The sequence below is a fragment of the Maylandia zebra genome, linkage group LG4 (assembly GCF_041146795.1).
Source record: "Maylandia zebra isolate NMK-2024a linkage group LG4, Mzebra_GT3a, whole genome shotgun sequence".
Taxonomy (NCBI): Eukaryota; Metazoa; Chordata; class Actinopteri; order Cichliformes; family Cichlidae; genus Maylandia; species Maylandia zebra.
This window is the reverse complement of record NC_135170.1, coordinates 31,886,247-31,904,235: the sequence shown is the minus strand read 5'-3', so window position 1 is coordinate 31,904,235 and position 17,989 is coordinate 31,886,247. Positions and strand designations below refer to the sequence as shown.

Sequence of the window (17,989 nt, the reverse complement as noted above, 5' to 3'; positions counted from 1 at the left end):
CTCTGATAAATAGAACTGTACCACTAAGTGCTTCTGTACTGACATAGACTCTTAAGGAGTTACCACTGAGACAACTTGTACTACATATACAAGGTGGACACAGTCAGAGATCAGCTGGTCCCCAAGTGAACCTGGTGAAACCCTCGAAGATCAGCAGATAAAGGCTGCTGCAGGTAGCCTGAGTTTTAGTTCCTGTTTTTTCTTTGATATTTCCTTCCTCGTGTTTCTGAGTGTTTGCTTTCCCCCCATGTTTTTTCTGTTCTGGTCTGTTTATCCCTCTGTATGTCTGAATCACTCATAGTCGCTCCCTATTTTGTTTTGGTTGTGTTTTATACTGAACTTTCTACTCTTTTACTTCCTGCCTTGGTTAGCTTCACACCCTCAAGTGTTCACCTCCTCTGTTTCCTTCATTCTTTGCAAGATCCTGCTCCAGTCTACTTCCTAGTGTTTCCCAGCGGGGTTTTTTCTGTCAGGTGTTTTTTATATGGTTTTTATTCAATTACAAATACAACACATATGTACGTGTAAATCACTTTTATTATTGCTACTTTGCTCAGGTGTGCAGAACCTGTTAGGCCTACGAAATTCCCTAAGACTTCTTTCAGCACATTTCAAAGAGATTGTTTCAAACTTTTGATACAAAAATCCTCCTACAGTAAAAATATCTGTAGCAACTTCTTCCAGTGATCCTGGAGCAATTTTGTGCCAACTGTGCATTTTTTCCTGTAATGATGTTAAATGGCAAAAGTGATAACTGAATGGCTTGGAGTTTACTAAATTTAATACTTTGGATCCATGGCCAGGAATATTCCCAGATCTTAATCCAATTGAGAATCTACAGTCAAGCCTCAAAAAAGCAGGTGGACAGGCTGAAACCAACAAATTGAGATCAACTTGCTCAAAGGCATCTGAGGATTTGACCCAGAAGCTTGAACTATCACTAATGATAACACCGTAAATACTCTTTGCATAAGTTTGATTTATCTGCAAATTAAAGTCAGTATATTGTAGAAACATGTTGAAAGCAATCTGAATAAAACCAGAAGTGAAAAAGTTAATGAAACACAAAAATTAGTTTTTACTGCCAAAACCTTTGTCTTGGGCTATACAAATATTGTTCTTACACTTTCTTTTAGGCAGGATTAAACTAAATGACAGTTTTTGGTCAATCAGTGCCTCAAAGCTGGGGGAAATATCTAGGATAGACTTTTCCATTGGTGAGTTCTCACAATTTTGATGGAGCTTTTTTGGACAGGACCATGTTCTGTGTGGCGTTTTCTGCCTCTACTGAATCATCAGGGACAGACTGGCTGCTTGTTCTGTGCCGAGGCTCACTGTGTTCCCTTATTTCAAGGAGAGAATAAAGAAAAAAACTGTGGGATGTTCATACCAGCTGCATGGCTGTTTTGATTTTTATTTCATACGTTTTATCCTTCCCTGTAATAATCATCAATAAACCAACACAGCCAAATCTAACCCTACATAGCAGACAATGTGTCGATGCACATCTGCAGTGCAGACACTTGTAAAGGACTATAGCACTTCATATAACAGAAAAACCATACACTCGTGCTCTTGCCATCACCCCTGAGAGAGCTGAGAAGCCACTTCAGAGCGCCAGTGAGCAAGATAACAGATCTGTCCCTGAAGGACTCCGCTTGGCTCTGTGCACTGTTTTCAGGATTTTCAGCACCACTACATTCTGGACAGCTCCACACAGACCCAAACAGCTGAATAACAAACGGCGAGGAAGACACCGCTCGGGTTTACACGCGAGGATAGACGAGTCAACGGAGAGAGATGCCAGAGAGAGATGCAGGAGAAAGCAAGGAAACATCTCATTTATCATCCCATTTGTAAGCAATTACACAAATTTCCTCAAGTAGCTCTAATTACCAGTCATTTTGCAAATCTTTACATGCAGATGTTAATGCCTTTCTCACAGCTGATCTAAAAAAGTATGCAGCATCAAGTATTAAGTTGGTTTTGATTTTACTTGAATGAATGTAAAGCCCATATAATAAGGGAAATTTACAATTTAAATGGACTTATGTGGTGTGTGTGTGTGTGTGTCTATGTGTGTGTGTCTATGTGCATGTGTCACGAGGCTGCCGAGAGACTCAGGGGGACTCGGAGTCATGTTGTGGATTGAAAAAATGTGTCAGACTTGTAACGTTGAGGCTTTGGCTTTCCTCGTGGGAGCGAGAGTTAAAACTACCATCTGTCCAGCTCGAAGAGAAACAAAAGGGTCGAATAAAACAAATCTACACGGAAATGAAACAGCGAAGACAGGAGTGGATGACAGGGCTATTCATGTGGCAAAGCATAATCACCTTAAGATGCCATTTGGATTGGTATAAAGTCTGAAATTCCTGAAAAATAGAAGCACCTTTCTTTAATATAACCAGCTCAAAGAGTTGCCTTGATTTATTTAATGCGAGTGTAGAAAATACACATCGATCTGAATAGCTGAAATAAATGAAACTTATAAAAAATACAAAAATACCAGAGTCCAACAAAAAAACATGATCTAAAACCTTAATTTGAGGCTAAACGGCTCACTGTTTTGATACTTTGTGTCTGCCTTGAGATGCTATTCTATGTCAGCCTTCTGTGTCCTTTCATTTTCTTCTCACTTCTCACACACACAAACAAACTCAGTCAATGCAGAGCTGGTTGTGACAACTACTGACTGGCTGAAAACATTTCTGTCTGAACTTCTGCTCACAGTCAGGAAAAAAAGGGCTTGTGCAGCAAACTGTAGAGCACAACCCCCCACCCCCCCCCCCCCCCCCCCCCCACCACCACCACCACCACAAACGTACCAAAGAAATGTCAAATCATTTATTTTATAATTAGCATTTTATCATTAACATTAACGCAGAAGTAGCATTTCAAAAATGTGTCTTACTGAGTTTTTTTGTAAGAGTTTCTGCAGAAACACGTCTAGGTGACTGATCATAACTGAACATGGAAACAACAAATTGACTAAATTAAAGGAAAAATCTCAAGTTGTCAGCAATTCTGTGTAACATAAATGATTTATCAAACCACAGTGTTTGGCGTATAATTTAGTGCTCACTCATACTCATGCCCCTGAGTACAAATGGTTGATCAGCCCTAGCAAACTTGGTTTTAATGGCCAGGCTTTTGTTCTCTTGCTTTGGTAATTAGGCACAGCTTACAGCATATCTCATTTGAAGGTAAAACAAAACGCTAAGAGCTGTTATCAGAGCTGACATTAATTTGAAAATGACGCACACAGAGTATAAACCCACTGCATTTGTAAGTTGCTGTTACAGCTAGCCTTCAGAATAGCTTTCATGTTAGCTGCAATGTCTTGTTAGGTGGCAGTTTCTACTCACTTCCTTTGCCCAATGTGTGCCTTTCTCTTTTTTTGTGTATATTCCTCTGGATTGTATACATCTCTTCTGTTTGCTATTGATTCCTGCTCTCTTACTATTTATATTTTACTCCTGCACACTTGGCATGGAGCACCCATAATTTCATTGTACATGTACAATCATAATAAAAGACTCTTCTTTCCTATTCTATTCTTTAAGTGGGAGGAATAGGAGTACCCGGAAAGAACCCAAACATACAGAGAGACAGCATGCAAACACAGAAGGTCCCCAGCTGGCTGATGGAGGTGAACCCAGGACCTTCTTGATGTGAGACTATTAGCTTTGCAGTGTAGAGGAGAAAGGGTCAAAGATTACAAGGGCTGCTGTATTGTACTCTATCATTTATGATGAAAAGATATGGTTTCAAGACCAAGCATTTAAAGAAACAAAATTCTGGTTATTTTTTGCTTAATTTGTTCTTTCTTCTTGATTCAGTTTTTTTTTTTAAACTAACAAAGATTTGAGGGTCACATGCAAGAAGAATTTTGTTAATTTTGTTGTTTTACTTTGCATTATTTCTTATTTTTGGACACAAGAGTAGCTTTAATTAAAAGACCGGGTATACAGTCACTATTTGATACATAGATTGTGGACTTTATAAGCAAATAATAAATCAAAACAAAATCTTTTTTTCTACTGCAGTAAACAGTAAACACAATCATAAGATAAATGTAGTGGATAGAGAAGTGCCTAAGTGCACTTGGGCCAAGTAAATATATAAAGTATTAACTTGCAAATATTGCATTTTAAAATTTCAGGAAAAGGTTAAAACTCCCATAAATGTCAACAAATTCATGAGGCCTCTATAGAAACATCAGTAATCTGACTAAGCATACAGAGACGATGGCTGAGATGGAGAAGCAGGATTGGAAGCAATTTTCTTTTAAAGGAAACTGACAAACAAAAAAGACACAAGGGCAAAGAGAGAGAAGGAAAGAGAACAGGCCGCCTTCTGAAGTTTCATCAGAAAGCTGACCAATCAGAGATACAGTAAGTACCTCCAGAAGATATGGTAATAAATGGAAGTGAACAATCCATAATTTTGCATACTGCTGATTAAGCAAATATGTACAGGGAAGCAGCGAGGTGTGAGAGATAGGAATGAAGAAACAGGAGACGGAGAGAAAAGTGCAAATGTAAATCCTGCCAATCCATAAGAGCAACTCAAAGGGTCACCGCGACTTCAATTTTAGTCACCTGCTCATGTTTGTGAATATTTTGTACTGCAAAAACGCTTACTGTACACATCGTAGAAAAGAAAACTAGACTTTTGTTTCCGACACTGTGCATATGCTCGCAAAATAATCATAAATCACAACTAAGCCTGACAGATAAGTCATTTGTTTCGCTTTCAAGTTAAATATTTGAACAGATCTATCAACAGATAGATCAAAAAGACTCCATTTCCAGTTTGTGGCACATATGTTCAACATATTTTCAACTTTTGCTATTGCTTGGTGGTCAGTTAGCAAGTGGTTGCTATAGCCACATCTGCTCGTAACCGAAGGAATCACCAAACCAATGAAAGAAGAACCAGATAAATGTTGTCCAGCTGAATGCGCTGGAGAAACAGTTACAGTCCAGACAGTTTATCCTCTCATGGTAGATTAAGTGTTAGTCTTTAAATAATTTAATCAGCTGGCCAGTCAGTCTTATTTAAACTGAACTCTGAATCAGGCTAACTTTAAACTGAACTTCTGCTCTGTTTGCTAAACTATGATTAACAAACAGAACACACACAGCCACCCTTAGAGGCAATGTGGTATCTGTGAGGCGAGAGCAGCACGTTGCAGAAAATATAACAAGAAAATGGCACACATGGATGATGATGACTGAAGAAGAGTGAGAGAAAAGAGAGGAAGGATATAAAAAAAACTGTGGAGATATTGTGATGGAACAAATGAACTCTGAAGGAGGAGAGTGAGGATGGGAGTCGAATGTGAGAGGTGTCTGTGAAACCAGAAGGTGTGAACTCACAGAGCCGATGGTGGAGAGAAGAGAGGAAAAGAAGACAGCGAGGAGGAAGGTCAGGTTGAACCATGAATCTACTGCCAATTTTTTTATTATTATTAAAGCTGCCAATTCCCAGAGTCAACGCTGTTTTTAGATTTGGCCTTTTCCCACATTTTTTAGCCAAAAACTTGAAAGGAGAACACCTTTATGCATAATTCAATTCTGTCAGGTTGGAGAAGGCTCTGAAACACCACTAAAACACTCATGAGATGCTAAAACACTCCAGTGAAAGCCATGATGAAATTTATTTTACGGTGAGGAGCTCGTTAAAGCAGGCAGAGCAGGTTGCTTTGCAGGTTTTTAACGGACTCGTACCTTGAAGCTGTGGAGTAAAATCCTCCCACACTGCACAGCGATCATCTGCCGTCTGAAATAATAATCTGAAAGTGGCTGGCGTGACAGAGCCATTTGTCACACATTCTTAGCTATTTATTCATATATTTTTAAGCTAGATACTAGCATGGTCCCAAAGGATGGAGCAGCAGCTAAAAAAGCGTGATCCAAACTTTTGAAAGAATCACTCATCGTCAATTACGCCGGAACAGGTCAGAGGGAAAATTATGAGAGGGAAAGTGATAATCAGCTCCCAAGAGAAAAGCCATGACTCACACATAAAAGATCTTCATAATGAATGCTCTGTGTGTGCGCACTTATGTGTGTCTATCTCAGTGATGAGGAAGAGGGCGATGATGCGATTAGATACTGCCTAATTCCAACAAGTGATAATCGTCTCCTCAGCTTTTGTATCTGACTACAGAAAATCTCCATCTCTCGCCATTCTCCTTGGAGAGCTGTTTTAGTTTCAGGTCATATCATTAACACTTTAGTCAGTCCTGCAACCTAAAACTGCATTAACCCTGCTGACCTTCACCTCATTGAGCAATCAGGCTGACATTAGCCACACAAGGGAAGCAAGGAAAACGTGGGAACAGCGACTAAGTCGATCAGATTAAATACAAAAAATGTAATGCTTTTTTCCCCTTACACCCAATGCTGAGGGTCGTGCTGTTAAAACCTGCTAACATGTGACGCGATATGTTGCGTCATTGCGTCAGTGTGTTTCTTACTGCAGCATGTATTTTAGAAACAATGTGTTTTCTTCCTTGTTGCAGAGTAAGATCAGAAGATTGAAGAGGCTTTCATGTCTGTCCAGTAAATTTAAAATTAAGCCTGCAGCTGGTTATCTTAGCTGAGCACAAACACTGGAAGCGGGGAGAAGCGAGTCACCAAGAACAGTGCTGATTATGGATTAAGGATCACTCGATATCAGGAAGACTCGCCCTGCTGAGGAGGTCCACATGGTTCTCACTCACAGGGTGTCAAATACTGCCTATACTGGGTCATTTTTCTGTGTGAAGGTTATTGGCCTAAAAAGGTTCCAACAAACAGTATGCAAAACAAAACTAAACAGCAGGAAAAGCAGCGTTTTGATTTGTGTGACAGCCACGTTTCCTCTCAGCAGTTTGTGCATATCTCTGAGCCACCATCACTCTGCAAGAAAACACATTTGAACCCCTGGGAGGGGAAAACTGTAGGCTGGTCAGGAATACTGATTTTACAGGAACGATCAAGCAACCAAGTTATTTTAGAAACTAAAATCACCATTTATGAGCCCAGTATAGATTTTGTTTTTATTGAAGGATCTACTTGTGTTTTTTGTGACAGACATTTTGAAACATTGATTACTTTGGGCATCAGATATCTCCTGCAAGGCCTCTGCAGCAGTAAATCTTGATGCTCTATAGGTCTATTAGCCATGCTTCACTGCACAACAGTGCAATGCAGTAATTAGAAGTGGAAAATTAAAATCTTTGCCACCTCAGTGGAGCAGTCCATGAGAAAACTATGAAAATTTGCAGGAGAGGTGGAGAGAAAGAGTCAGCAGCAACTTAATATTCAGCTGCGGTCACTTGAAGTTTAACAGGAAGAGCTAGCCATTAGCTTTCTGAGCCAAGCTACCTCATGAGCAAGATGTCAACAAGTCACAGCTTCCTCCCAACAACATAAATCTCACAACTTTGCTGCATTTAAACTTTCTGTGTGGACATAAATGGTAATTTGTGATTTTTTTTAGACATACTGCTTGGCAGATTTAGGGGAGCTTCTGTATAAAAGATGGCGGTAGGCATACTTTGTTAAGCTAGGGAAGGACTTTAAGCTAAATTAGCTAGCTTTTGGCAGTAGCTTCATTTCATCATAAAGACATGACAGGATGATTAATCCTCTTATCTAACTCTTGGCATTAAATTGAGCAAAGTTATTGCATTAAATGCCAAACTGCTACTTTAAACACCCTCCTTTTATCCAAGAATGCACTTGGATCAATAAGCGTACGAGTACGAGGCGTGCACAATGAGTTAATGGACATTGGCAAACTGAAAACTTTATTTGTTCTGCTGCTGGCAGTGTCGAGCTCGCGTGCCCCTGCCTTCACACATTTGCTGGAGATTCATTTGTACTCCTGAGAAGATCTGACAGCTTTCATATTTATCTGCTCTGTTGGCAGTGTCGCTCTCAAAAGTGTTTGTCATTGAGTCTCTTAGTTCAGACACACCAGTGTGTTATGCAAACACAGTCTGCGTCAGTCTCGTTTTTACGTGACGATATGCAACTGTGCTGTGCATGCAGTAATGATATTTCTGCACTTTAATAATCTAGAGAAAGTCTTACACAGCATGCGGAACAACGTTTTGGCTTTTGCTCTTTAGGTGATCTGTTAAACATGTATGTGAAAAAAAACGTACCATTTTCTGTTATGTGCGCTCCAATCGAAACGTTCGCCTCAACCGTGTAATCAAATAATGTCATTTCAATTACAGTTTTGGTTTCCGATGATTATTAAAACAACACAGTTAAGATCAAATGTTCTACCCACCTTCTATTTTGCATTAATGCTCTCATTTTACCTTGAAGCACATCATTTACCTTATTTTATTTGCCCCAACATAGAGCCACAGTCACTCCACAACAGGTTATATTTTCAGTTCAAGCAAATCTACTCAATTAAAAAGACAAGGGTCTATTTTTTTAAAGTTTAACAAGCTCATTATTTTTTCACTAATAATTGTTATCTTAATGCCAACAAAAATAATTATATCCATGATTTTTGCCATAATCAAGCAGGTCTGTTGTTCCATAATTAAACTGAGCGCTAATAACATGTTACCATCGGGGAGTCGATGTGTTTGCACACATAGACTTTTTTCTTGGGTGGGTCACCCAGATATATAACAACAACAAGCGCATTACGCTTTTTCAAATTCTCTTGCTTCATTTTTTCTCTTCCCATACCCGGGAAGGCTGAACGGGATAATGTCTCATTCATCTGCTCTTCCAAGAGTCTCTCATCCCGCTGTTGAACAGACATCCGTAGTTCTTGTTCTGATTTGAGATGCACTTCGACATGGAGGACTACTCTCACCACACCGGCAGGTGGAGAACTGGTTCATATGCTGCTCTGCTGACCTCACTGAGGCTACAGAACTGAAGAAGGACAGTTCTTCCATGGGATGAAGAACTGACTGGTGAAACAGCTGAATATTATTCAGTTATTAGTTGTTACAATATACATAATTGTATTATTTATAAATGTAATACAAACGTTTGTTTAACTTTTTCATTCTAATTATACTCAGCTCGAATGTGAAGAAAAGAAGGAAAGTAAACAACCTCTCTATTTTCTGTTGCCTACATGAAAATGTGTACAGTTACAGTCAGGGGTTAAAGTGGGATTCAGGAGGTGGGGAAACCCTAAAATTGGTTGTAATGGGTCAGTGTAGGAAATAAATCACAATAATTTCACGTGTACAAACCCAATATCTGATTTAAAAACTTGAGGACTTACATGTAAGCTTTAAATTTCCAGTTCTGCATCTGTACTCAGTAAGTACAGATACCTGAAAATTCTACTTAAGTACAGTACTTGTCTCCTCTGCTACTGCATATATGTGCACATATACATGCAAGCACAAACCGCTGCCAGCAACATACCCTGTCTCTGCAGAAATATTGTGCTGCACATGTGAAAAGCCATTGCAGTGTTACATAATTCAAGAAGAACCAGCAGATATCCACGACGGCTCAGCTGACACCCTTCTATACGTCTTCTTTGCAAATCTCATAAAGGACATGCTATATGAGCAGTTTGCCCATCGATGCTACGCATCTAAAAGCTGTTTTGAGCCCACCTCCACCCAGTTTCTCCTTTCATGCTGTGTCTGACCCAATCATGTCTGATGTCATACATTGTTGCTCTGTTCTCTATGGGGAGGTCCTGCAGCTGCTTCCTCTAACCACACTCGTCATGATTGAAATAAAATATTAGAATATGATGCTGTGCTGGCTGAGCTCTTGTTATTTAGGCTGGATCAGTCTATGTGGTGGACAAATAACAGAAAGTAAGCCCACAGGAGCATTAGCTGTTTGTTTTTTTTTCTTTTTGGCAGCGCTAAAATGTTTCTGCATTGCTGCTTTGTAATTACCTGTAGCAGAATTTGAATTCCAGGGGTGTATTTACTCAATATGTACTTGAGCTCAAATCAGCAAATGAAACAGGTGGCTGGCAGCTCTGAGTAGTATCACACTTGTCAGAAATGAATTGGTAAGATATTCATGGATAGGGAACAAGCGAGATGAGCCATTAACATCTGCTTTTGAAAGACACAAAGCTCACAGAACAAAGTGGTATGTCTGACAAATCTGTGTCTGGCAAGGGAAAGGTGGATTTGAGCACACGGCTACATGGAATAAGTGTAATCTATACGAAACTTTTCTTAAATACACAATCACACATCTGTGCCACACTTTAACTTTCTACTGAAGGCTGAGGGCAATGAGCAGGGAAAAAATGGGGTTATGAGGCAGCATTTCCAGTTCTGCTTGAGACGTTTTCGTGTGACAGAAGTGAGAGGGAAATGAGGTAACTTTCCTGGGTGACTTGCCAGAGTCTTGACCTCGTTCTACTAAGCTTCAGTCTATCTGCAGTCTGTGTGATGCCATCAAAAGACTGACATCCCACCAGCACAGTGACATCTAACCTCCCTCCCTTTCTTTTTTATCTCTCACAAACACACATATATCTTCACACGCTCTCCCTTTCTCCTTCTCCCTTCTCTCTGTGGTGCACTCTCTTTTATGTAGGACATAGTGTGCATATAGATAGATATTTTCAGTGTCTTGGTCCCCAGGAAATTTCACTGGGAAACTTCCAAAGAACAGATCGCCCCAATTTCCTGCCACTAAACTGGAACGGCCAATTTCCCTCCCTCCTTGTTTGACATCTACACACAAAGTGGCGCTCTGATACACACAAATGGACACAAATCTGTGGTACAGCCCGTCTGTGTGTGCAGCAGGGTCTCGTATACACATACAGGCCCCATAAAGATGCACATAAATAAAACTACAGTCGCACGCACATGTTGTCATCTCTCGGCACAAAGATATGTAAGTCAGGTAAAACACCTCTAAACTGTAGTGACCCAAGGGTGCTCGCACAAAGGAGAATGAAGCCACGTGTATTACGCACATTCTGATGTAACCATCCCCTGTGCTATCAAACTAGGGTGAGCGCCGACGGAGGAACCTGGTTCAAGTTTAAAAGAAAAAGGGTGGAGTGTGCAACAGCATCACTGGTGTTCTCATCATGGAAATGTCACAGAATTAGGCTCGGGACACCTCTGAAAAGAACACCAGCACATTTGGTGTCCCAGAATCTCCCTTCTGTGCAGCCTCCACTCGCCATCCCACCATAACTACACTCAACATGCTAACAGGAACACTGGCAGCCATGCTAGAGTTCCTGTTAACAGTGGCTAATGGCTCTGCTCTGTGAGGCCATGTTCAGACACAGTGGTGCCCACTCTGGCTCAAACAAGCATGAAGCAGGTACGATATTTATTCCTTTTAGCAATCGTTGTCATCTGTTGTCATCAACTGTATATAAACGATGGACATAACCCCTCCCTCATCTTGTGGTTAGTGAGTTTCTACAGTGAGAATTTCTCACTGTTGCCATCTGACTGTGAAATCCTTTGTGACTGACAAGTTGTTAGATCATGAGACTAATCTGGTCTATCCTTCTTTCTGATGCCAGTAATGCCCAAAATTTACTAAATGAACTTCATATTTTCCTCCTCCTGTACTCCTACTGACTTGAAACTAGCGTTAGAAGCAATAATAAAGTCAGCAGGAAAGAGTTTATTGAGGTCACAGAACAAGACTCACAGAAGTAAGAAGTAATTCTGCAGATAGTGTCACAAAGATTGGCAGTTTAAGGCACCTCATCACAAACTTCCCCTCAGAGCTGGAAGCTTTGCGAGTCTGTGGGTCATATTTATTTAATGGTAAATAGTTTTACGGGTGATTTAAAAAAAGTGGTGCTGCTTTCTAAACGCAGGCGCAGTTGGTTCATTTCAGTATCAAGCACAAAAAATAAGACATGTTTTTCGGCATTAAATATTGGTTCAACTAGCAGTAATTTGCACTTTCTAAATGATATTAGATCAGTTTGTGTTGAATATTGATAAAGAAAATCCCAGAAATACATATGCAACAGGGTCAGTTGCAAAAATGTTGTAGTTCCCACATCTTACATCCAGTCTTCTCACTTCTCTCTTTATAAATGCAGATAGTGCTTTTTTCATGCAAAACCTTTTGAAAGTTCATAATGTACTGTTAACCTCCTTTTTTATTTGATTTTACTTGAAAAACTCTTGTACCATAAACCAAAAACACCACATTTTACTTAACAGTAGCCAACCCATGCATGCTTACAAGAAATGGAAAACCCTTCTCAACAACAAAAAGCCCAAAGACATCTATCCAATTCCGCCTCCTTCTTTGAGCATCTAAAGATCTGGCATTGTGGTACAGGGAGAAAATGTAGACATGTTGCAGAAACGCAATAAACCACCCCCCAAGAGGGATTCCTATCTATATACAACAGTGGTTTATAGTGAAGATGTGAGTGGGTGTATGAAAAGTACATAAAGACACAAGCAAAAATAAGCATGTGGGCTTATGCTGAGGGGTAAAAGTGACCCTGTGGTTTAATTCCCTGTGCATCAAAATTGTGTTACAGGCTACAGCCTACCAAATCTAGCCTTTCAGCAGAGTGAATTTTAAAGTATTTTACAGTCAAACCAATGCATTAGAGACTTACAATTTCAATTTAATAAAGGTTAGCTGGAAGCAGCCTTATTCAAGTCAGTAAATTCATAATTAGCAACACTGATTTAATAAGGTTTCTCTTTCTCTTGTGGCTCTCAGCAGCTATTCACTCCTTTTGTGGATCACTTAGGTCACTCGTAATGTTGATTTGTATATAAATGCTCTCTAATCTTTTGATCAAATTATGGTTATGTTGTTAATTTATAAAAACTTGAAGAAAGTTTGGGCAGTTAAAGTTTAAAATAAGTAAATGCTGGTCTAGAAGCACTCATTTTATTACGGCTTAAAAGGCTCCTGATAAGCAGTTAGGTTTGACACCCCCCCCCCCCCCCCCCCCCCCCCCCCAAAAAAAATAAATTGAAATGGTAACACTTCACTCTGTGTTCTAACAGGCTTATAAAACACTAATTTCACTTCCCAAGACTAAAACTGTAATGCCTTAGGTAGTGGTACCACAGATCAAGCCAAATAAATTATCAGAGGGGAGGCCTGGAAGACAATCAGCTACAGCTCCCTGTATCTGCACGCCTGTCAATCAAAGCTGCTACACCTTTAACTTTAAGCCTTATCGGTTTACAGCTGGGGAAGGTACAAAAAAAATCACTCATGTGCAGTTGTTACAAAGAAGAGTCTCATAGGGGTCTTCTGAATCACTCTTTGTCTGGTCCCTCACCCAGGACCAATTTGCCATGGGAGACCATACCAGGGGGCAAGAGCCCCCACACAACTTAGCCCCTGGGATCCCTGGGACACACAAACCCCTCCACCACGATAAGGTAGCGATTCGGGGAGGAGCAGATGGGAAAGGTAAAAAAAATCATTAATGTGCAGTTGTTACAAAGAGAGGAAATTATCCACAGAGGGCACTGTTCTTTTTTCTACCAGAATGTAAACATGCTTTTTATTGGAGTACAGTTGGTCATTGGGAAACCATGACAATCCATGCTGATTGGAGCCTCCAGTGGACATTGGAGGGACTGCAGTTTCTGCAACTTCACAACTTCTATATTTCAGTCTATCTGCAATGTGATTTTCCTTCATTTACTTTGTTTCCATGGTAACAAGTCATGTTAATCACCACTGATTTTCTGAATAAGTGAAAAACTTTACATGCACTAACTCAAAAGACTGTAAAAGATTGGTGTTTCTGATATCATTTGAGTTTTTCATGCAACTGGCCAGTCACGATGTTGGGATGTCAGTGATGTCAGAGATATGCATATCTAGTGGGGCTCAGCATGAAAATGAGTTTGTGGTGTATGAAAACACAGGAATTTCATCCAGCTCACTGAGGTTTGTGTCCCATGAAAAATGAAAATCAAATGCAGAATAATTACTTTCAGACTGTGCTGACGTTTTAGTTTAAGTTAAAAAAATATGATTTTTTAGTTTTCATTTACAGTTTCTGTCCTGGCTTGACTAGTTTTACAATCACACAGATTATTTTAATCAAACAGCCCTTTTTACAATCAGTAGAAGCAATTCAAAGGCTTTTGAGGCAAACGTGTGCAGGCTTTTTCCCAAAGTTGTAAAACTCTAAGATCACAAAAAGGCGATTGTTGAGCACTGATTATGAAGTAGGAAGAGCAATATGAACAAAGATCACACAGTTAGCTTAAAGCTCTTTAAATATCAACCAAAAATTTCCCTGGAAAGGTCACCGTAATTAACTTTGTTGATAACATTTAAGAAATTAAACAATTAAGAAATTAATGATGAGGGCTTGGAGCAATTTTTGATAATCTATGTAGATATGATACCGTGTATTTATGAAAAGGAAACACTCTAAAACTTTATGTTTAACTAAATAGTTGTTCAATAAATTAACTTCTTGTTTTGCCTGTAATAATTTCATAAAGCAGAGGAAAGGTCACATTTAAAATGCCATGTTTAGTCCAACCACCATCATAGAAGTGGAAAATATACAATTAAGCATCACATGAAAGGAGGAAAAGAAAGAAAAATGATTGTAATTGCTGCTCATGAACATAGCAGCTGATTATTTTTCTATTCTTCACCTACTTGATCATTTCAGCTCCACTTAATAACAAACTAAAGCTTCGCGAAACGCAAGCGCTGTTCATCTTTACATGCGTGGATTCGAGCACCGTGTTTGTTCAAGATCCCTCCTATAGAAGAGATGAAGACAGTCGATCAGCTGGGGAGTCAGAGAGCTGAGATCACTTTCAAATAGCCTGCTAATTAATTCGCTTTATTTGTCATTGCCACTAAATCTCTGTGGAGCAGCACAGAACCTGTTCTTGGTTTCTGCTAGCAGCTATATGTGCAGCCTGTTTTAGAGAGCTGAGTAATATCCTCCGTCGCACAGACTCATGTCTCTGGTCTGGCTGTGGAGCTGAAGCGGAGGCTTGGCCCAGAACGGCAGGACCCACTTGCTGCCGTCTAGGCCCAAGTGGGGGGTTTCGTTGGCAGAGCGTGGGGAGGTCATTAATAAATAAGCCAAAACGAGAGTAGCTGTAGGGAAGGAGGCTGCCGGAACATATGAGGGGCTGTGAAATATTAAAGGATACTGCTCCACTGCTCCAGGCGCCAAATGAGAGGCTGACCATGTGGCAACCTCCGGGTCGTCCCTGTTGCTTTCTACTCCCAACCAGCTTCACATGTCTCCCTGTCGGTCACATTCACCACAGCCTGCTGGATTTCTGCTTTGCTTCTCTCTTCCCAGAACAGCGTTCTTTGAAGTGGTTGTCAGAAAGTGCCAACCGTCAGCAGAGTCTGCAAAGCAATTCGAGTTTTGATCTGGACCCGCTGGGAATTGACCAAAGCTGAGTTTGTGATGAGCGTGCAGCTCTGACAACACTAAAGATGGGCTTTATGCAGTAGTTGGAATTCAATAGCGTCCATCAGGAGACACAAGAGTGATTCATACTTAAATACACTCAAAATGAGGTAAAAAAGTATGTGGGGACAAAAGCCGGACAAAGCTGTCACGTCTGAGAAAGCCCTCTCTGACCGAGTGAGGGGAGATTTTAGCTCCCTGCGGTCCAGCAGTGGCTGAATCAGCGCTTCTTTCAGGGTCTGTGGTTTCATGTTTCAACGCTCTTGAATGAAAAATCTATTTTCTCAGACAGATACAGAATCCTAAACAGGCACAATACGGAGGGGCTTTTACCCACTAACTACTTCACAAGGGCCTCGTTGCATACAGGCTCATCAAAAGCAGTCAGTATTCAGAACCTTTTTTTTTTTTACATCGACCATATACCAACATTTGTATGACAATAAAATGATCGAGAAGACATTTGGATAAAGCAAATATTCTGCATTTTACTCCAAAACACATTTATTTGGCACCTCTAGGTTTTGTTTACTTTGAAGCCAAAGGTTCTTTCCTCCAAAACATATGATCTCCCTCTTAAACATAATGCACATTCAAGTTTTTTCCTGACTGAGTGGTGATGCATCAGGCATCAGCATCATCACGATTTCTTCTCGCACTAAGTTAATGTATTTCACAGCAAGATTTATAAGCAGGCCTGTATTTGCTTTTAGATTTGTTATTTTTGGTACTGAGTCACTTGGTAACTTAATGCTATCATTAAGCTGATGTATGTGGGTTAAAAGGGTGCAATGACATCACTCTGTACTAAACAAAAGGAAGCATTTATGTGATAAATGTTTTATTATTCATAATTCTTGGGTGCCACACCAGTTTGTTTCTTTTATGTTTGAATCCTCTGAAACACTTTTCTTGACCAAGTTTAAGAAAGGTGGATTCTCCTGATGTCTGTGTTGACACCAAGTTTCATTAGATTTAACTCTGCTCCTTGTTTGTTGCTGACAGGAAAAAAAAAAGCCCTGATCTCCGACTAGGCTACATGTGGACAGAAAACGACCCATGATAATCCACCCCAGGATGTTCTGAAAGGAAAGGAAAAAACCCACCAAGGCATTTTGAGGAAGGATTTTACTTTGTGTCTCAAAGCAAATGACCACAATGAGTCTGTTAACTTGACTCCAATACAATACAAATCATCACTGATATCAGAATATATATTATAATATAATACAATAAGCAAAATTTGGGCTTTTGTTTTGTTACATTTGTTTCAGTTCTGTTATCCAGTGTGTGGTCCTGCCCCTTGCTGATACTCTACCTGAGGGGGGAATATCTTCTTTAGACTTCAGATGATCACTTACATGTTAGTGTGTCACTAAAATTAATAAAGAAAATGTATTTTTTGCTTTAGATATTTTAAACATTTTAGTTAAAGTATTTACTTTGGTAGCACAGTCTACTTTAAAATCAACTTTAAGAGCTAAAAGAGAGAGAAAAGTAGCTAAATTGTTTGATTAAACAATTTACAAAAAAATAAAACTAAAATCTTTTCCACCACTTTACCACTTCTCGTATTGTCTGGAGTTTGTGTGTCCAGCAGTACGTCCGCCTTCACTGACTTTATCTCATTGCAAATGGAGCTGATTTTGTTTTGGAGCTGCAGCATCAGCATCATTTTCTTCCATGGAGCTGAAGGGCTTTACTCTGCTTGATGGGGCTTCTTTATATCTGAAGTGGAGGCAAATGTCCCCAGAATGAGCTGAACTTCCCCTTCCGTTTAATATTGGATGCTTCCAAAAAGCGACATTCATAGAGTTCTTTTTCTTGCAAAGCCAGAAAACCTCCGCTCCAGGTACACAGACTATTAAAAGACACCTGTTTTTGATGTCTCATGTGCACGATGAACTTACTTTATGTGGACACCCACCATCGCCTCTCTGCCCCAACGAATGTGCTATAAACTTGTGATGTGATCATTTAGTTCCAAAGGACACGAAAAAGCAAAAACTCTCAGCCTGAGCCCCCACAGCATGATTTAACTAACCAATGGGTGACGTGTTGGGGGGCTGTAGCCATCAGAATCAGGATATATTCCACTATCTAATGGCTAAGGATCAGGAGAGACACGGAAACACTGTGAATATCTCGATTCAAGGTGTTCACATAGTTATTTATTTGAACTGCAAATTTCTAGCATTGCATTACTGGTTACAAGAAAAGATAATTTGACTACTTTAATGAGCTACTTTGTTGTGCATTTCTTTTAAATTGTAGCATTTGCTGTCGTGATGCAAAAGATGTGAATACTTTTTCCACAGCTTTTCAAACAGCTCATCTGTGAGCATCTTTATCTAAACTCTCTCTAGCTTCTTTGGCTTGTATTTTCTAACAAAGCCCCTCTCCTCTTTTAAAAAACAACAGTTCCACATCCTTGCCCTTCACTTTGATGATTCACTGGAATTTGGTGACTTTTAATGTGGTCTTGTGTGCTTTTTGTTTTCTGGCTTGAAAGTGACAGATAGGTAACAAAAGCAGAATGACTTTGAGCCACAGATTCAATCTGAATTCATAAGCTCCAGCTAAAGAGGAAGGAAACCATCAC

General features: G+C 39.8%; 1 protein-coding gene across 1 annotated transcript in view; it reads right to left on the bottom strand.

The window, feature by feature from the left end:
- The window catches only part of shank1 (SH3 and multiple ankyrin repeat domains 1), a 104,779-nt gene that overhangs the window by 74,666 nt on the left and 12,124 nt on the right, over positions 1-17,989 (bottom strand). The gene's annotated exons all lie outside the window — the stretch shown is intronic.